This window comes from Triticum dicoccoides, chromosome 6A, assembly GCF_002162155.2.
Source record: "Triticum dicoccoides isolate Atlit2015 ecotype Zavitan chromosome 6A, WEW_v2.0, whole genome shotgun sequence".
NCBI lineage: Eukaryota > Viridiplantae > Streptophyta > Magnoliopsida > Poales > Poaceae > Triticum > Triticum dicoccoides.
Window position 1 is genome coordinate 282,639,084 of NC_041390.1, and position 21,942 is coordinate 282,661,025.

The 21,942-nt window shown below is 47.2% G+C and overlaps 1 long non-coding RNA gene across 3 annotated transcripts; it reads left to right on the forward strand.

The window, feature by feature from the left end:
- Positions 1 to 6: 6 nt before the first annotated feature.
- LOC119316789 lies at positions 7 to 4,157 on the forward strand. 3 transcript variants are annotated; one of them, XR_005153313.1, is made up of 5 exons: positions 7 to 822; positions 1,509 to 2,365; positions 2,547 to 2,621; positions 2,794 to 2,863; positions 3,813 to 4,157. It is a non-coding gene; the product is annotated as an uncharacterized LOC119316789 (long non-coding RNA). The 3 variants fall into 3 exon arrangements; XR_005153312.1 differs by having other exon boundaries at positions 7 to 769; positions 2,750 to 2,863; XR_005153311.1 differs by having other exon boundaries at positions 7 to 769; positions 3,813 to 4,156.
- The last annotated feature ends 17,785 nt before the right edge of the window (positions 4,158 to 21,942 follow it).

The following is a 21,942-nucleotide window of genomic DNA, read 5'->3' on the forward strand; positions in this document are numbered from 1 at the left end:
CCGGCCTCCACCCCCGCATCGACGACGAGGAGCCCGAGTACCCACGCCTCCCTGCCCTCAAGTGGCTCTTGTTCCTCGCTGCCTAGATCCGCGTCGCCCCATCCACTCTCTCGCCCGAACCACACGCCGCACCGATCCCGCACCCGCACAGCCCATCGGCGACCTTGTCGGAGAAGAGAGAAGAAGGTGAGAGATGGAAGCGGCGGCGGCCGCGGCCGGCGTGCAGCTGGGCTCCTCAAAGCCGCAGATCGTGACCCAGCTGGGCTCCTCCGCCGACCCGCGCCAAGTTCCTCGAGGAGTTCGCGCGGCGGTTCGACCTCCTCGGGCTGGTCCGATTCGGGACGGAGGTAGTGAGCGTCTGCCGTAGCAGGGCCGACGACGTGGGATGGAGGGTGAGGCTCGCCTGCGCTAGCAGCGAGCTGGAGGAGGAGGTTTGACGCCGTTAGATCAACTGTCGGATGCCATGGGCGCCAGTCGGAAGCTGCAGGGTGAGATCGACCGCGTCCTCAAGAAGGTCTAGGAGGGCGTCGACGTCTTTGACAACATCTGGAACAACGCATGCACGCACGCGCCGCCTTCTTTCCTCTCCCCAACCCCCACGCTAGATTCTCATGATTTTGTGCGATTTTTGGGGCAGGTCTATGACACCGAGAATGCAAACCAGAAGGAGAAGTTCGAGGCGGACCTCAAGAAGGAGATCAAGAAGCTGCAGCACTACTAGGACCAGATCAAGACCTGGATTCAGTCCAGTGAGATCAAGGACAAGAAGGTGACCCCTCTATAAACAGATCAAGGACCATGATCTGTTTGGTGATGTTTTCGGTGATGATTTGGTCCTTGGAAATGCCCTCCTTGTAGATTTAGCTTAGTACACTATGATCATGTAGTCTGTGTAGGCTTATTACTCTATGTGTTTTTATCTTGCCACTGCAGTGAAGATCAGGGATTCACCGGCAACGGAGTTAGTTCTGATGTTTCTGTTGTAACAGTTGTTACATTTCTCATGTTTGATTCCTGTTCTGGAAGATTACAGTGCTTGCTAATATGGTCTTACAAGATGCTCCTAGGGTGTTGCTCTACTCCTTGCTAGTTCTGTAATTAGATGCATTTTGTAGATAAATTGTTGGCCATCTATGATGGATTTACAGTGCTAATTTGGTTGTGCAAGCTACTTCAACTCTTGTCCTATATTGTGTTCAACCGATGCTTGCTCTACTCCTAGGTACATCTGTATTAGATGCATCTTGAGGTGGGTAGGAAACAAATGAAGAGGAAATTGTTATTCATTATCATACACTGTTTCTTTTTGTGCTGCTTGGTGTGTGAGCTATTTTTTCTGGAAACATTTACATTGTCTGTCAGATATAAGCTGTGTTTCTTTTAGATTCTGCTCGTCTTCGCCTATATAACCACATCATGATTCAGTATTGTATTTCCCTTCTTGTTGATTGAAGTCTTGCTGATTTGCTTGCCTGCTAACCCCATTGCAAAAACTTTCTTATGAACAGATACCTTGGTATGGGATGAAGTGAAGAGTGTGGAGTCACTTGACCTTCGGTACCCGCGTGTGCTCTACCGACCGCCATGACGGGCGTTCGCCGTTTTGCCGCCTTCTTCCACCTCCGCCTCTTCCCACCTCTTCTTTGTTGGGTGTAGTTGAAATCCGTGACAACAAGCTAGCTAGCTAGCAACCATTTTTCTTGCCATGTCCATATATATACATCCTTCTCCATTGTAGATCCATTGTATTTGTATGCTGCTATATTATGTCAAGTTGAGTGAAGCAAACATATCATTGTGTGTGTTATCATCTCCTAATGCTCCTACTAGCTTTCTGACGTTGGCAAATGATCTGACTCCTCTCACTTGGCCTAGGAGGAACACCACTGATGATGAGAGCAGATCCTTTCCCTTAATAGATTAGCATCATTCCATTCTTACTTTGTAGTAGAATTGGTAGTGATAGAGTGGGTGAATCTATGTGATGTAGAGATACACTAAGATCATGCAAAAATATATATTAGTTCTGCTAATGCTTACCAGTGAATTCAAGTCTGCTTATTTGAAGGTCCAACGCTTGTGCATACTGATTTGTGTCCTCTGTGATTTGGGGAGAGGAAATAGTAATGTTGCCAATTGATGTAGTGGTCTGCGATTCGGATCAACTAAACTGAAAGTGAGATATTGAGATGTGGATCACACTAGTGCTATTTCAGTATTTCTTGCTTGCTTGTTTGCTTCTTCTTTCTGCTGAAGCAGGTGAGCTGATTTTCTGCTTTTGGTTTCTGCAGCAATTGGAGGAATTGGTGTCGAGGACTGGACCAGATGTGCCTTGATGCGTGATCTACAGCGCCCTTGATCTCAGGTGCGTGATCTGTAGCGCCCTTGCTTGTTTGTTCCTAAATTCAGTTAGAACAAGTTAAGCTTCAGACTGCATAAGAAAAGAATAAAGACAGACTCCTAAATTCAGTTAGAACAAGTTGAGTACTTGGAGTATATTCAGTGCCCTTGCTTGTTTGTTCTGACTAAATTTTGTTGCCTCGCAGGACCATGAGCGGAGGCTGGAGCAGATCCGAAGGGCGTTCTAGGGCCTCGAGGGCTCCCACATATGTCCCTTCCAGGTCAAGCCTTGCTTTGCTTTTTGTTTCTCCTGTAGTGTATATTATATTACTTGGTTTGTTGTTTGCAACGCTGCCTACGTGCTACTGTCTTAGTTTGATGTTGTTTTTCGTGCTTCACTGAATTTCAGGATTGGAGTGTGTTATCTGAAATTTTGTGCTTGCTATGATGCAGTATGCTTCGACGGGAGCATCTGCGGAGAGGGTCATGGAGTGGGTCTCAGAGCTGGCTCATCCACTTGGAGGTACGCACCTTGTTAAATCTAGGTGCAATTTATCATCAGATTTTCTTTGAAACTTGGCGTTGACTGGTCTGAAGATGAAACTATAGTACTATACACACGACATGCAGCAGCCACTTATATCAAACAGTTGAGCAGTGTTGCTTTCGTGAATGGAACGACACGATATTCAGCATCGTTGAAAAATCGTTTGTGTACTGTCGTGTGTATAGCAGGCTTCAATTAGATACTTGGAATTAATGTCCGCGTACATATATAACCGATTTGATTCTGTATGTATGCTTAGATGATTGTTTGGCTCTATATAATTGTTGACATGAATATCTTGACTTTCCAAACAAGTATATGACTGTACCTATGCATACAAATTATCCTAACAAAACTGAAAATAAAAATAGAAGCATGAAATAAGCAATAAGTGGCTGATTTTTATCTGCATGTTAAGCGGAAAGTTGCAGCCAAGGCTTATATATTACGAAATATTGTCACACCTCTGAGCTTCTACCGTTGTTAGGGACATTGTAGTGTGATCTTCATGATTCTTTGCTTGAAAATGTACTGATTCATTAGTCAAGCAAAGACAGAAGTCATCTTTTTTGTCTATATTAAGTCACGTAAAAATCACATAACTTTCTCAGTGCCTAACATTATATGCAAGCTATACTTTGTTGTAAGTTCTTCTTATATTAGTGTCATTCACTTCTATTCTAATTAATGTTGAACTGAGAATGAACATATTTCTCTCTTTTTAGACTGCTAGATTGTACAAGTTGAACAATCTGCTCTAGTTTAAACAATTTGGGATCCATCAATACAATAGGGCTTAGTTTGTGTTTCACCTTGCTTGTAATCAATATCCTTACTGCTAATTCACCTCAAGTTTATCGTTTACCGGAAGTTCCAAATTAGAAGAAGTTTCAAATTCTTATGCTGGTTTATGTTCTCTTTGTAGGTTATGAGATATGCTGCTGGAGAGATGACGTTAGCAAACTGGAAGGGCTGCAACCAAATCCAATCAACAACATGGTAGTGGTCTCTGAATATCTAAGCTAGTGATAATCTTTTCAGCGATTCCTTTTTTGTTTGGCCTTCTTGTAGTGTATATTAGTAGTCGCTGGAGCTGTGATGGTGATCTTTTTTTTTGACTGGCTGTTTGTTATAGATGACAAATCTTTTAGTTGCCGCTTCTTATGTATAGATAATGTGATGAAGATGTAACTGCAACAAATGATGTCTGATTGTACAGAGAAACAAATGTTGCTTTCATGGCAAAATTGAAAAAAACTGAATTGTTTCTCTATCGTCCAGTCCTTTGAATTAGCTAATATTGATGGGCTGGAAGAGGCCTTAGCCCACACAATACTGGACAAAAAATGAAAGGAAAAATGTCTTAAAAAATTAGAAATGTTAAATGGACCGCAAAAAGGCCGAGGCCTAGTAAAATGGAAGAAGCACAGAAAACAAAAAAGGCCAAATTGTTGGGCCAGGCCCATGTAACAAACCAAAGTTAATAAAAAAATAATAGTAAAAGGGCTGAATTATTGTGCTCGGCCCATGCGAAGCACCGAATTGGACCGGGCTGATTCTTATCAACGATAGTTTCAATTGGTAGCAATTTTGCGTCAGCTTGCCACGTCGGATTCGACATGGCCTGGACAGAGAGCTAGCGACCAAAATAGAAGATCATGGGATTAACGACCTTTTGTTTTGGTCGTGGAATTCCATGACTTTCTCACAGAGAAGGTCGTTAATTTCAGTTTACGACCGCTAGGTTTTAACCTTCTGTTTTAGCTTTTGACCTTCTGTTTTTGTCACAAAAAGGTCGCAAATGAAAAACAATGACCTTTCAGTGATCAATAGTGATGGTCACAAATTGACATATTTCTTGTAGTGGGGCACCGCATGTTCTTTCAGCGGCCCCCGCCGTTGCCTAGCCCCACGCCTCCCCTCGCACTAGCCCGCGCCGACGCGGCCCCGGCCCGGCCATGCCGGTGCCCAGATGCGCCCGCACACCCGTGGCCGTTCGGGAGGGCGCCCGCCCCATTCGCTGCGCCTGATACACACCCGCCCCGCTATGGCCTCTGGGCCACAGACACGTGGGGCCCAGCCCCTGGTTTTAAAATTTAAAAATAGAATTAATTAATTTATTTAATTAACATTGCTTAATTAGCCTAATGAACTAGATTAGTTTTAATTAAATTTTGTTTAATTAACTAGTCTATGATAGACGGGGCCCAGCTGTCAGTTTTACCAGTGAACGCCATGTTGACTGTTGATGTCATGATGACGTCGGACTGACGTCATAATTCCGTTTTTGAATTAAAGTAAATTACAGAATATTGTTATAACTTTGAAAATTCACAGAAAATAATTCGTAGCTCGATTGAAAAAGTTTTATACATGAAAGTTGCTCAGAACGACGAGACGAATCCGAATGCGCAGTCTATTCGTCTGCCACACGTACCTAGCATAGGGAACATGGAACTTTTCCCCTCCGGTCCGCCTGTCCGAAAATGCAAACTTCGAGAAAACTTTCCTGGATGTTTTCCCCCTTCGCCGGTATCGTGAAGCACTGCGTTAGGTCACCCCAGCACAACGTTTTGCTTTGTCTTACTTTGCGATGCATTGTTTGCTCTGTTATTTATTATATTCCCCCTCTGTTACTTCTTTCTGGTAGACCCCGAGACCGCGGTTGAACCGGTGCTCGACTACTTCACCGTCGAAGGTTCTTATTTGTCTTCAGAGCTTCCAGGCAAGTCGCCCTTTGATTATCCCGATATCACCCATTCCATTCTCTCATGCTTGCATTAGATTTTGCTACTGTAATTGATTGCTCCTATTCTGATGCATAGCCTGCTTTTGTACCTGTTGTTGTACCCTACCTGCTTATCCTAAACTGCTTAGTATAGGTTGGTTAGTGATCCATCAGTGACCCCTACCTTGTCCTTGTCGCCCCTGCTTCATCATCGATGACTCGATCAACGTGATCGATGACCAAAGACCGACACCTCACAACACATCACACCCCCTCTGTTGCTCGACTCTGTAGAGATACTGTAGCGACCCGACCTCAAACGATCAAGTCTCTGTGCTTCAGTGTCATCCCTGGATCGGTAATGCTGACACACATAGTACTCGAAGGATTTATAAAAGAGTAGCAATCACACACTTATTACATCTAATGTCTCAAAAGAGATCTTATTACAATAAATATGGCTTAAGGCCATCTAATACGATAACAGCGGAAGGCTTGGAAGATAGAGTGAGTCCATCAACACCAATGACATAGCTGAGCTGCACGGCAACGACCTAATGAACCTTACTCCTCGTCTGAAAAGTCTGTAACATAATACGTTGCAGCCCGAAAACGGGTCAGCACATGGAATATGCTGGCAATATAACACAGTAGAGCAAGAACAGAATAATGCTATCACTACATGCATATTTGGCTGGTGGAAAGCTCTATGGTTATAGTTTTTGTGAAAAGCCAATTTTTCCCTACAACAAAGGAATAGATTTTATTTAACTATCATGGTAGTTGAAACATCATTGAGAAGGTTCCTCCAACTCAATCCCAATTAAAAGTAATTATCAACCCAACAATATTAATTTAGAGTGATGAGATACATATGATAATCCAAGTACTAGATACTCAAGAATTGTCCATAACCAGGGACACGGCTAACCATGATTAGATTGTACACTTTGTAGAGGTTTGTGCACTTTTCCCCAAAAGTCCCGATGAGGGAGTCCTGGATTAGGGGGTATCCAAACGGCCGGACTATATCCTTTGGCCGGACTGTCGGACTATGAAGATACAAGATTGAAGACTTTGTCCCGTGTCCGGATGGGACTCTCCTTGGCGTGGAAGGCAAGCTTGGCAATTTGGATATGTAGATCTCCTTCCTTGTAACTGACTCTATGTAACCTTAGCCCCCTCCGATGTCTATATAAACCGGAGGGTTTAGTCCGTAGAGAGGATATACAATCATACCATAGGCTAGCTTCTAGGGTTTAGCCTCTTCGATCTCGTGGTAGATCAACTCTTGTACTACTCATATTATCAAAAACAATCAAGCAGGACGTAGGGTATTACCTCCATCAAGAGGGCCCAAACCTGGGTAAACATCGCGTCCCCCGCCTCCTGTTACCATCCGCCTAGACGCACAGTTCGGGACCCCCTACCTAAGATCCGTCGGTTTTGACACCGACATTGGTGCTTTCATTGAGAGTTCCACTGTGCCGTCACCGTAAGGAAGGATGCCTCGTCGCATTTTTAAAAACAACATTACCACCGGGGGAGCCCTGGCTGTCGGCCAAACTCTCCGGCTAGGCAGTTTCATCATGACCGCCCATTCGGCTGCTTCACCGACGATGACTTCTCGGGTCATCGAAAACAGCCTCCACGTCGGCTCGGAATTTGCCGAGCAGATGGATCCAATGGAGCTCTCATCCCTAAACAAGCTCTTGGATCGCATCGCCGCCTTGGGAGTCGCTATGGACTATGATCGGATTGGGCTTAAACCCGATCAAAGGGAGATTAACTCTCCACCGGTCACCCATCATATTGCGGTGGTGTAGGAACAATGCGGCGATTCTTCCTCTATCTTGAGGACTAACTATGTCCGGATTCCTGAGCTCTCCGAGCCGGATACCCATTTACAGGAGGACATCACCCAAGCCCTGAACCTAGAGTCAGGCGGCGGTCCAGACTTATCGGGCAACATCCCGGAACCCGAACTTCCAAGATTGGAAACTCCTCGGCCCCTGGGTCTCAGATCAGGTAAGGGTTCGGACTCAAATCCACACACCCACCCAAACATAAACGATCTTTCCCACATCAAGCAAGCGCCCCAAGAAACAGTACATCATTATTGGGCCAGATTCCTCCTTCTGACGAACAAGGTTAAGGACTGTCGCGAGGAAGACGCAGTCTCATTTTTCCACAATAATTGCACGGACAAGGGAATCCTTAACGCCATAAGTCGCCGTGACATATCACGCTTCGCTGACTTGGTGTCCATAGTACGAAAGTACTGTGCGATGGAAAGCGCCTGGAAAACCGAAACGAAATTTTGGGATAATCCGGCTCCAAATATACACCCAGTCCGAAGTAAAAGGGTGCACTATCATAAGACACCCGAGTTAATTACAAAGAAGCAAAAACCCTCTACAGGGTGTGGAACCGTATTGGAGGGATGGCTCAACGGACCCTGCAAAATTCATAGTACAGTGGATACCATACCAACACACAACCTTAGAGCATGTTGGGTACTCCGGCAGGTGGCCAAACATGGTGAGGATCTTCTCATCCCAGATGCCACAGAGCACCATCCCGGGAATAACAATATGATATTAACAGTCTTTGAAACCTTCACATCAAATAATAGGCGCAAGTGAACACTCCGCAGCCTTGCCGAAATCTGCCACGTAGCAGCAATAAATCCATGGAGTGACACGGCTATTACCTTCAATGCCAGTGACGAACCTAAATTCCGAACAGCCCGAGCACCAGCTGCACTGGTCCTCAGTCCAATTGTGGACGGCTTTCGACTCACCAAAGTACTCATGGACGGCGACAGTGGATTAAACCTCATCTATGAGGAAACTCTTCAAAAAATGGAAATAGACTGGAACCGCATTGAGCAAAGCATCACAACCTTCAGAGGAATCATCCCCAGTCAGGAAGCACGCTGTGCTGGGAAAATCACACTAGATGTGGTATTCGGCACGCCGGAGAGCTATAGGTCCGGAGAAATTACATTCCAAGTGGCCTCGTTCAGTAGCGGATACCACACCCTTTTAGGGCGGGAGGCGTTCACGATCTTCCAAGCCATACCCCATTACGGGTACATGAAGCTCAAAATGCCCGGGCCCAACGGAATCATCACACTCGCTAGTGATCCGGACACGGCACTCCGCGCCGAAAACAAAACAGCCGCATTGGCCCTCGAGGCATTATCCGAAGCCCTTTCGGCTGAGGAATTAACTGCGCTACGCTCCATAGTGGACAGGGACGACGTGATACTTGACAAGAGATCCAAGTCCACCTCTCTTAAACCAGCGGATGAAATAGTCAAATTCCAAGTCCACCCAACGGACCCTACAAAAACAGCCTCCATCGGGGCACAGTTAAACCCCGTTGTGGACGCCGCACTACGAGAGTTCCTGCGCGAGAATTGGGACATATTCGCCTGGCACCCCTCAGACATGCCAGAAATCCCATGCAGGTTGGCCGAGCACAGCCTTAATATTCTAAAGGGATTCAAGCCGGTCAAGCAGACTCTTCGGTGTTTCTCTGAACCTAAGAGACAAGCTATGGGAGAGGAACTAGCCAAGTTATTGGAGGCCGGATTCATTAGAGAAATAAAACACCCGGACTGGCTAGCAAACCTGGTGATGGTACCAAAGAAGGACAAATCCTGGCGCCTATGTGTTGATTTCAAGGACCTCAACAAGGCTTGCCCAAAGGATCCCTTCCCCCTCCCCCGCATCGATCAAATTATCGATGCTACCGCAGGACACGATTCATTGTGTTTCCTCGACACATACTCCGGCTACCACCAAATCAAGATGGAAGAGTTCGACCAAGCCGCACCGGCATTTATCACACCATACGGCCCCTTTTGTTTCAACACAATGCCTTTTGGGCTCAAAAACACCGGCGCAACATATCAGCGCATGATTCAGACATGTCTGGAGAAACAGATCGGCAAAACAGTAGAGGCATACGTAGATGATGTGGTCATCAAAACCAAACACGTCGACTCTCTAATAGACGAATTGAGGCTCACATTCGACAACCTCCGAACATACGACATCAAGCTCAATCCGGAAAAATGCATTTTTGGTGTACCAGCCGGAAAGCTCCTGGGTTTCATTGTCTCCAGTAGAGGAATTCAAGTAAATCCGGTCAAAATCCGAGCTCTGTCACAGTTGGCTATCCCAACGGACCTCAAACAAATCCAGAAATTAACCGGATGTGTGGTGGCTCTAAGCCGCTTTATCTCCCGCTTAGGAGAAAGGGCATTACCCCTTTATCGCCTCCTTCGGCGCACCGAACACTTCGAGTGGACGGACGCTGCCACAGCCGGATTGGAAGAAATAAAAGCCATACTGGCAACCAACCCAATCCTGGCCGCGCCAAACATCGACGAACCAATGATGTTGTACATTGCGGCAACTCATCAGGTTGTAAGCGCAGTGCTTGTCGTCAAACGAGAAACGGGTGGACATAAATCCCCCCTTGAAAAGCCGGTATATTATGTATCCAATTCCTCACTCCATGCAAATCACGGTACCCACATTATCAAAAGATAGCCTACGCGGTATTCATGGCATCCCCGAAGCTGCCGCACTACTTTCAAGAGTGTTCAATTACAGTAGCCTCAGAAGTACCACTTAATGATATTATAAACAACCGCGACGCCATGGGCCGGATTGCCAAATGGGCCATTGAGCTCCTCCCATTCGACATAACATACAAACCCCGGTGAGCCATTAAATCGCAAGTATTGGCCGACTTTGACGCCGAATGGACGGAAGTCGAACTCCCTAAAGAGTACGGTGCATACTCCAATTGGATCATGCACTTCGACGGCTCCAAAATGCTGGATGGTCTGGGTGCTGGCGTCGTCCTGATGTCCCCAACCGGAGATATAGTTCAATACATACTACAGATACTGTATACAGACTCCAACAACGCAGCCGAATACGAAGCCCTGTTACACGGTCTTCGGATGGCAGTTTCCATGGGCATTCAACGCCTGAGGTGCGTGGGGATTCAAACCTCGCAATATCCCAAATAAATGGAGACTTCGATGCCAAGGATCTGAAGATGGTGGCCCATCGCAACGTCGTCCTAAAGATGCCAGCTTGGTTCGAGGGGCTCAAATTTCACCATGTGGCTCGGGAAAACAATCAGGTGGCGGATATCCTCGCCCGCATCGGCGCAAAACGCGATGCGGTCCCCCCCCCCCCCAACATCTTTTTGGAGAGGTTGTTTAAGCCATCCGTGGTATGGGAAGGGGACACCAGTAACAATAGTCCAGACCCGGCCAAAATGCCCGATACCGAACACTCTGACATAATCGGAGGCTCTGCCACCGAAATAACACCTTCAGCCCACGTAATAATGGCCATCATCGCCCCGTGGACAGAATCATTCCTGGCCTACCTAACTAGGCAGGAACTTTCCAAGAACCAAAATGAGGCACGCTGCATAGTGCGACAATCTAAAGCCTACAGGGTCCACGAGGGAGAGCTGTATAAAAAAAAGCACTATCGGAGTCCTTCAAAGGTGCATCTCCGAAGAGGAAGGGCGGAAGCTTTTGGCAGAAATTCACGCCAGACTCGGCGGCCACCACGCCGCAGTCCGGGCCCTTGTAAGCAAGGCCTTCCGTACAGGTTTTTATTGGCCGACGGCCCGGGTAGATGCACATGACTTGGTCCAACGTTGCATCGGTTGCCAGCTTTTTGCAAACCAAAGCCACATGCCACCCACCGCCCTCGAAACAATACCCATTACCTGGCCCTTCGCGGTCTGGGGCTTGACATGGCTGGACCCCTTAAAGGGGGAACCCATAAGAAAAAATACTTACTGGTCATGGTGGATAAATTCACCAAATGGATAGAAGCCAAACCTGTTAAAACAGCCGAATCCGGACCGGTGATAGACTTCATATCCGGGGTTGTACACGGTTATGGCGTCCCCCACAGCATCATCACTGACAACGGCACGAACTTCACGGCCGACGAGGTAAAACTCTAGTGCGGCAATATGGGCATTAAGCTTGATTATGCTTCTGTCTATCACCCACAAACTAACGGCCAAGTTGAGCGAGCAAATGGTCTTATCATGAGCGGCATCAAACCCAGATTAGTGCGGTCCTTAAAGGAGTCTAACACGCACTGGGTAGAGGAGCTCGACTCCATACTCTGGGGGCTGCGGACCACGCCGAATCATACTACCGGATACACACCCTTCTTTATGGTGTACGGCGCAGAGGCGGTTCTGCCCTGCGACATAATTCATGACTCACCTCGAGTGTGCATGTACGAAGAAAGAGAAGCCGAGCTCGATCGTCAGGACAGTCTGGACACCCTGGAGGAGGAGCGCGACGTGGCAAAAGCCCGTTTCGCATTCTATCAGCAACAGGCTCGCAAATACCAAAGCAGAGAAGTACGGGCCAAAACTTATAACGTTGGCGAGCTAGTTCTACGCCTGCCGGAGAAGAAAAAGACCAAGCTCGAGCCCAAATGGGAAGGTTCCTTCATTATTGACCAAGTTCTGACCGGTGGAGCGTACCGTCTGCGGGATGCATCGAATAATCGACTTGAGCCGAACCCATGGAACGCAGCCAGGCTCCGAAGATTCTATGCCTAGTGCCGGACTCTATGTTCGTCTCCTTCCTCTGTCCATTTTTTGCATATACATTATCTGTCTTTTTTCTCTTTCTTTCTTTTATTCTTTCTCAAGGCCTTCAAGGGCCAACTTGTGCCTTGCTTGCACACTATTGACGCGCTAACCACGCTCATTATACCTGGGGGCTTCATACACAGAAGCTTAATTATTTATCTGGGCTTCATGCCCTGCACATGTGTTATTCTTCCACATGTACCTTTTCTTCGCCATTATATGCATCGATATGACTTAAGTTTTGGCCAAGCTGGGTTGCCTGGCTCTTGTATTTATGCCCTAAGTTCCCGTTAATTCGGCTAGGGCATAAGGGGAGCACCTCTACGATTGTTACTGCCGGGTCTGTCGGATGTGTACCTTAGACTGGGTGAAGCCGAAAGCTAGCGTTCTTAAGGGAATATTCGGTGGGTGAACAAAAGATGATTTTTATTTATTTTCCATATGTGCCCCCCCAGATGTTTTTGCCTGCGTCTCCTCTCGCAGTCCGGACTTGCACTTTAGGGCATGCGTACCCAGGGAAAGGAACCCTTAACGGAACTATTCTCCCTGGAAGATGTTTCTTGCTACCCATGTAATATAACATAACTAGTTGGGTACTTGTCTGTTCAGTCACTAATGACCCCTACGACTGGTTTCCACGCATACCCCGGTTCTTATATAACTGAGCGGGTATTCGGATACACTCCGGACTATCGGGTCCCGAGGTTGAAGCGAAAAGGTCCGCCATGACAAATGATTTACAATCCGGCTAGAAGGCATTATACATGTCATTTTAATTACATAGTCATGTAAACTGACTAAATTCCTCTTCTATATCATCCAACAGGCTGTCTAGCCTACAATCCTGTTGGGAATACTTTGCGGCTAATTCTACTTGCCCATACACTAAGCTAACGGGGATCTCTTTCCCATTGGGCCCCACAGGTCCGACCTCGGCCATGTGGTTTGGGTCAGCCTTGGTATACCGCGTCTTCACCATGGCCCAGGCTTCCCTGGCACCTTGACGGCAGGCCGATATCTTCCATAATTGGAAGCGTTGCCGTGCTCCCTTGAGCTTCTCCGCAAGCTCTCCAATGCCTGCTGGCAGGGAGACGGATGGCCACAAGGCCCGGGCAATACCTTGCATCACCTGCCGAACTTGTTCGTGCAGTTGTGAGAGCTCGGGTAGAAGATCACCCGCAGACCCGGGCATCTCCTCCACGGGACGACCCGTCAGCATACCTGCAGACATAACTCTGTTAGCCGGCTTCTCCGCAGCACTCTTTTAAGGGTTCGTTCACGGAGTCCGCAGCACTTACTAAAAATGTCGCGTCGAAGCCGCTTATTCTCCTTCACGGAGTCCGCAAGCTGGGCTCGAACATCTTTCAGTTCCACGCTCAGCTTGGTATTGGTGTCTTGGAGATTGTTTTTCTCCCGCATGACCTTATTCAGCACGCGTTCGCCAGCCTTTAGCTGTCGTACGACATGCTAGTCCTCCGGATTCTCTCCGGAGTCATCTGCAATATCTATTGTTAGATCTGCAGCCATGCCGCACACTATATGGTACCTATCATTCTTTGAAACAAATGTTATCAACTGGGGACTCTTCAGGTTCCTTCAATGCGGCAACGGCGGCCCGAAGTTGGGTCTTGCATTCCTCCAGCTCCTGTGACAGTCGAGTATTCTTCTCTATAAGAACCTGCACAATAAATGATCCTTAAATCAGTTGTGCCAACTGTTTCAAGTCTCAGGGGCTACTGATATATATACTCATCAAATTTTCTTACCCGTACATCCTTTACATACTGGTCCGTGGCTCTGGCAAGACCATTTTGCGCAGCACGGATGTACGCATCTCCCGAGTTGAATGCATCAAACGCCTCTCGGGAGAAACTAGTGTCACGGAGTACGGCTCGGCGACGCCCGTGATTCATGGCGCTCTCCACTTTAGAATTCGTAGCAGATATCTTATCCGCATCCTCTGTAGAAGGAGCATCCGGTGTGTACCTCGTGTTAGCTTTCGCCTCTGTGTCTGGCCCTGGAGCCCGACTAGTAGAGGCGTGATCGGTGACCTCTCCGGATATTGTCCGGTGAGCGTTCTTCCTTCTAGGAAACACGTGTTATTATGTTTTTAAAGACGACAACCACGGAGTGAGGTGTTGCATCATACCTCTGCGCCGGCGTCTCCGTCCGGACCGCCTTCCTTTTTAGCCTGTCCGGCTTTGAAACCCCTTGTTGGCGAGTCGCCGTGGGCTTGGCATGGCGTCCCGAGGGCCTTCCCTATAAAACACCGTTTGTATACGGTAGGTGAAGTGCATAAAAGGAAATCCTTTTCAAAGGTTGGGACTCTGGTCTCATTTACCTGCGAGGCTGGGAGTAGCCTAGGGTAGTCGGCTATAATGGCCACCATGGAGTCATCACAACTTAGCTGATAGAAAATCCTATCAATCAGCTCCACGAATATGTCCGGATCCTCTTTCAGGCCGGGGTCGAGGACCCACTCAGGATCCTCCGGTTGTGGAGGTGGGCTATTGATCTCCCCTACCGCCTTATGCGGTTCCTGCGATGAAACGGCAAGGTAAATATTTATCACGAAAACAAGGGTAGGATGGAAGTAAAAAGAGCGGAAGCTCACCCAGCTTCGAGGGTTGTTCATGGAGAATCCACCCCGTGGCTTGACGCGGAGGAACTCCTCTTCTTCCCCCTTATACAGATCAGATAGAATATTTGCTAGAGCAGCAACTGAGTCCGGTCCCTTGCGCCCACAGCGAGTGGCATCATCTTCCCCGTTGAAGTGCCACATGGGGTGGCCTCGATATTGAAGTGGCTGCACCCCCCGCATAATGCATATTGCCATAACCTCGATTATGGTCAGTCCTGATTTGGCCAGCAACTTTATCCGGCCCATCAGATAAAATACGTCTCTATCATCTTCCTCCTGTGGGCTCCGTGGGCGCCAGCTTAGGCGTTTCTTCAAAGGGGCGTTGTCGAACTCAGGAAGACCAATCTGGATAGGATCCGGGAGAGGAACATCCTCCATATAAAACCACTCCGAAGGCCAGTCCTCCGACATCTTCTTCGAGGTACCGGATTGGTATCCTATCCCGGCGATGCGCCATACTTCGGCTCCGCACACTTGATATATTGATCCCCTCTGTGTATGGGGCACAAGGCAGAACAACTTCTTCCACAGCGCGAAATGAGCTTCGCAACCCAGAAACAGCTCGCAAAGGGCTACGTAACCAGCGATGTGCAGTATGGAGGCAGGGGTGAGGTTGTGCAACTGGAGGCCGTAGAACTCCAGGAGCCCTCGGAGAAATGGATGGATTGGAAATCCGAGTCCCCTTAACAAATAAGGGACAAGGCGTACCCGCTCTCCCTTAGAGGGGTTGGGAAAGCTCTCCGCTTGCTCCCCGCCATTATAGGTGGCGAGCCCGGCTCGAACCGGGACCATATACGCTGGAGGGAGGAATCCCTGGATCTGTAGCTTCACTAATTGGCTGTGCGGGACAGAACACTTCTCCCAGTCTCCGGGCTTGGGCATGCGGGAGCGAGAGGAGGAGCTGCGCTGGCCGGCCATGTTGGGATGGATTTTTTCAGGCGTGCACCGATGAATGCTCGCTGAGGGAGGATGGTGTGGTTTGGATCTGAGGATCCTCGTCTCTTTAATAGACATTTCATTCACATAGATGGGGTGGTAAATGTAAAAACACCCTGGCTCCTCACATTCGCTTGACACGTGGAAGATGGCCATTATTGGATGCAAAAGCCAAGAAGCGCAACATTTATGAGAAGCCGGACACTATTTAACAGGTACTTAGAGTTTGAAGAAGAACCCGCCTTGCAATGCCGAAGACAATCTGCGCGCCGGACTCGTCGTCATTGAAGCCTGGTTCAGGGGCTACTGAGGGAGTCCTGGATTAGGGGGTATCCGGACGGCCAGACTATATCCTTTGGCTGGACTGTCAGACTATGAAGATACAAGATTGAAGACTTCGTCCCGTGTCCGGATGGGACTCTCCTTGGCGTGGAAGGCAAGCTTGGCAATTCAGATATGTAGATCTCCTTCCTTGTAACCGACTCTGTGTAACCCTAGCCCCCTCCGGTGTCTATATAAACCAGAGGGTTTAGTCCGTAGAGAGGATATACAATCATACCATAGGCTAGCTTCTAGGGTTTAGCCTCTTCGATCTCGTGGTAGATCAACTCTTGTACTACTCATATTATCAAGAACAATCAAGCAGGACGTAGGGTATTACCTCCATCAAGAGGGCCTGAACCTGGGTAAACATCGCATCCCCCACCTCCTGTTACCATCCGCCTAGACGCACAGTTCGGGAACCCCTACCCGAGATCCGCCGGTTTTGACACCGACACCCGATCTCCTCCGTTGGATTTCTCGCACTACGGGGTGTTTGAGAAATGGATGACCGAGACACAGTCTTTCAGAAACATTTACTCTTTACTCCGGGCAGACCATACCAACCTACATCCCTCTACCTGCTGATCCACCTCTCCGAGAGCTCATGTAACTTACTCAGCTATGCTAGAGCCCATAATAGCATGTGGCTGCACATGGAAGTTTCTAGCATGAAATATCTCAGTTCCCTTTGAGCCTGGGTGGCGGACCTTAGGATTATCACATAGGTACTCGGGGATATCCTAGGACAACATTGGATTCTCCAGGTGCCCGACAAACAATCCACCCAGATGTGTATTCAAGTTGCCACCTTAAGTTGAACCATTAATTAACAATCTCGTATCTGTCATGATTTCACTCACCCAAACCATGTCTACGAGCTTAGCATAGCAATATAAGCAATACATAGAAGTAACTCCCAAGGGTTTGATAATAACATGACAATAGGTTCTACATCATTAACTACTTCCCAACCCACAAGTTAATCACATCCTAATCATGCAATGTTTGAGGATTGGAGCTAATGCATAAAAACTGGGTGGTAAAGGGGTATGATCAAAGTGTTACTTGCCTTGCTAATGATCCGCAAAACCTAAAGATTCGAAGTAGCACGCTTCGCACTTCGGGTGTTCTATCGCAAGCAAGCAATATCATACATAAGCAATCAAGCAAAGAAGCATGGATAAAGCTCAAATAAGAAGGTCTAACCAGAAAGTTCAACTTAAGAACCCCGGTTTGCAAAAAGAATCAAATCAAACGGGGCAACGAAACTCAAACTGCGAAAGAAACAAGGTCTGTTTACTATTCTGGACTAAAGTCAAATTTTACAGTATCAAAACCTTGTTCAAGTTGATTAAACAGAAAGAGGGTTTCGAGACGAAGATCTAGGCGCTTGAATCGCCTGATTCCGACAAACGAGCAAAAAGATAAACTAAAACGAAAATCGGATTAGAAATCGCGATCGAAAATAATCACGGAAAATCCGAGAAAAAGAAAAACTGATGGACAGGCTAACGAACGAACGTTCGCTGTCCGCAGCTAACGAGTGAACACCGTTCGTTAAAACGAATGTACGGACGAACATCCGCTAAATAACTAAACCGGGAAAAACCGACGAACTGTTCTATTCAGAAAAACTTAGGGTTTCCTAAAAAAACCGGATCGGTTCTTTTAAAAAAACGAACGACGGCTTTACTTCCGACGAGGTCCGGCGAGGCGGGGCGGCGACTCCAGCGAGGCGGGGCTGCGGCGGTGGGCGGCGCGGGTGGCAGGGGCGGCGCGGCAGCGGCGCTCGACGACGGCGACGCGGAAACGGGCGGCGGCGGCGCGACAAAGGCGGGGCGGCGCGGGGCGGATCCAGTTTGCGGCGGGGTGCGACGGTGGTGGCGGAAATCAGGGCGGAGGCGGGGTACTTATAGGAGGGGGGTGCTTGCTTGGGCGAGGGGGCAAGCGGCGCGGGGAAGGAGAGTCCCGGCCGAACTCGGCCTCGCGGGCGGCAGCGCCTCCCGTTCTCCTCGAAGGAGACGGCGTGGGGAGGTGGGCCGGCTGACTTGGGCTTCGGCCCAATCAACGGAGGAAACTTTTTTTTCGCCGAAACTAAAAAAATCTTATAAAAAATAAAAAAATGCCAAAACAAATTTTCACCGTCTGAATAAAATATTTAGAACGAGATGAACATTTTCTTGGCCCTAAAATGCAACTTTGAAAAAACATGCAATTTTTCTAATTCAAATAAAATAGCAATAAACTCCGAATAAAATCAAATATTTGATTTTAATATTTTTCCTCCAATATTTCATTTATTTTGGAGAAGTCATATTATCTCCTCTCATATATTTTAATATGAAATATTTTCGGAGAGAAAAATAATTAAAACCAAAAATCCTCATTTCAATATTTGATAAAACTCAAATATGAAAACAGGGAAATCCCCAACTCTCTCTCCGAGGGTCCTTGAGTTGCTTAAGATTTCGAGGATCGCGAAACAAAATGCAATAAAATATGATATGCATGAATGATCTATGTATAACATTCCAAATTGAAAATTTGGGATGTTACAAACCTACCCCCCTTAAGATGAATCTCGCCCTCGAGATTCGGGTTGGCTAGAAAATAGGTGCGGGTGGTCTTTGCGAAGATCATCCTCTCGTTCCCAGGTGGCTTCTTCCGCGGTATGGTGACTCCACTGAACTTTGCAAAACTTGATAACCTTGCTGCGGGTGACTCGGCTGGCAATTTCAAGAATCCTGACTGGCTTCTCCTCATAGGTCAGATCATTGTCCAACTGAATCGCCTCCAAGGGCACCGTATCTCTTAGTGGTATATCGGCCATCTCAGCATGACACTTCTTCAACTGGGAAACATGAAACACATCATGAACTCCTGACAGTCCTTCAGATAACTCCAACTTGTAGGCAACTTCTCCCATATGTTCCAAAATTCGATACGGTCCTACAAATCTCGGGGCTAATTTTTCCTTAACTCCAAAACGTTTCACTCCTCGCAAGGGTGACACTCGTAGATATGCTCTATCTCCAATTTCATAGGTTATTTTCTTGCGTTTCGAGTCTGCATAACTCTTTTGCCTGGACTGAGCTATCTTCAGTCTATCTCTAATCAACTTAACCTTTTCTTCAGACTCCTTGATCAAATCTGGTCCAAACAACGGATGGTCTCCAACTTCATCCCATAACAATGGTGTTCTGCACCTTCGTCCATACAGGGCTTAGAACGGTGCCATCTTTAAACTGGCTTGATAGCTATTGTTGTATGAGAACTCCGTGTAGGGCAAATTGTCATCCCAACTAGATCCATCATCTAGCGCACAGGCCCTCAACATATCCTCCAGAATCCGGTTGACTCTCTCGGTCTGTCCATCCGTCTGTGGGTGGAATGTTGTACTGAACTCCAACCTTGTTCCCAAAGTCTGGTGTAGTTGATGCCAAAACTTTGAGGTAAACTGTGTTCCTCTATCTGATACTATGGTCCTTGAAACTCCATGCAGACATACAATCCTGGTCATGTATATCTTGGCTAACTTCGCACTTGTATAGGTGGTTTTCACTGGGATAAAGTGAGCCACTTTGGTCAAGCGATCAACTACCCATATAGAATCATATCCTGATTTGCTCCTGGGTAATCCGGTGATAAAATCCATGTCAAGTTTATCCCACTTCCATTCGGGTATCGGCATAGGTTGTAACAATCCTGCTGGCTTTTGATGTTCAACCTTCACTCTCTGACATACATCACATACGGCTACATACTCGGCAATATCTTTCTTCATACCAGTCCACCAGAAACGCTCCTTCAGATCCAAATACATCTTGGTGTTTCCGGGGTGTATCGAGTATGGTGAGTCATGAGCCTCCTGAAGTATTAACTTCCTGATCTCTGTGTTATTGGGCACATAAATACGGTCCTCAAACCATAAGGTGTCGTGCTCATCCTCACGAAAACCTTTGGCCTTTCCTTTGCCCATTCTCTCCTTTATCTCAGTAATCTATTTGTCATCCTTCTGAGCTTCTCGGATCTTTTTTAACAATGTAGACTGAACCTCTATTGTTGCAACAAAACCTCTAGGAACAATCTCCAATCGAAGTTCCCTGAGATCCTGCTAACTCCTTTGGCAATCTCGTGCTTATTAGGGTATTAGCATAATTCTTCCGGCTCAAAGCATCGGCTACGACACTGGCCTTGCCTGGATGATAATGAAGCTTCATATCATAATCCTTTATAAGCTCCAACCATCTCCTCTGCCTAAGGTTCAACTCCTTCTGTGTGAAAATGTACTTCAAACCCTTATGATCCGTGTACACATCACAACGATTTCCAATAAGGTAATGTCTCCAAGCCTTGAGCGGATGCACTACAACTGCTAACTCCAAATCATGTGTGGCATAATTCAATTCGTGCGTTTTTAGTTGTCGTGAGGCATACGAAACAACTCTTCTGTCTTGCATAAGCACACTCCCAAGTCCTAGGCGAGAGGCATCGTAGTACACTTGAAACTCTTTACGTATATCCGGCAGAATCAGTACTGGGGTTGTCGTCAAACGTTTCTTTAACTCCTGAAAACTTGCCTCACATTCTTCCGTCCATTTAAATTTGCTATCCTTCTTCAATAACTCCGTCATTGGCTTCGCAATCTTGGAAAAATTTTCAATGAATCTCCGATAGTATCCTGCGAGTCCAAGAAAACTGCGGATCTCGCAAACTGAAGTGGGTGCCAACCATTCAGTAACTGACCAAACCTCGGTAGGATCTACTGCTACACCTTCTCCTGATATACATGTCTAAGGAATCCGACTTCCTTCAACCAAAACTCACATTTGCTGAATTTGGCATACAACTGGTGTTCCATGAGTTTCTCGAGAACTAAACTCAAATGCTCCTTGTGCTCCTCCTCATTCTTCGAGTATACCATTATATCATCTATGAACACCACAACAAACTTATCCAAATATTCCATGAACACCTTGTTCATCATACTCATGAAATAGGCAGGGGCGTTAGTCAGTCCGAATGACATGACCGTATACTCATACAACCCGTGCCGTGTGGTGAGTGATGTCTTTGGTATATCCTTCTCTCGAATCTTCAGCTGGTGATATCCTGATCGCAAATCGATCTTTGAAAACACCTTTGCTCCTTGCAGCTGGTTAAACAAATCATTGATCATCGGCAGTGGGTATTTGTTCTTGATCGTCACCTCATTCAATGCACGATAATCAACAACCATCCTTAGAGACTTATCCTTCTTCTCAACCAAAAGCACTTGGGCTCCCCATGGTGATGAACAAGTCCTCCCGAGTTCAGGGTTAGGCGAGGTTTCTGCTGAGTTCCTAAATTATATCTTCCTTGTCCATCTCCCGTGCCAACTCTCCGGTTAGGCCGGACCCTCCACGGAACCTGGCCCGGAACCTCCGGCTCCCGGACCTTCCGGCCTCGCCCGGAACTTCCGGCCCTGCCTGTGCGCAGTGACTTGGGCCGAGGCCCGTGTACCCTTTCACCCCCGAGACTATATATACTCTTCTTCTACCTACGTTTTAGGGTTAGCAAAGTAGTATCTCATTGAGAAGCTTTGCTCTCCACTTAATCCACTTCTCCTTAGGAGTTCACGACCTCTACGGGGAAGATCCCTCAAGTGGATTCAAGACCCCTCACGAAAAGACCCCTCAAGACCTCCTCACGGAGAAGAACGTGCTACTTGTATTGCCCCTTGTTTATCGTGGATATTGTCTCTCTTTATGTTTTGAGAATCTA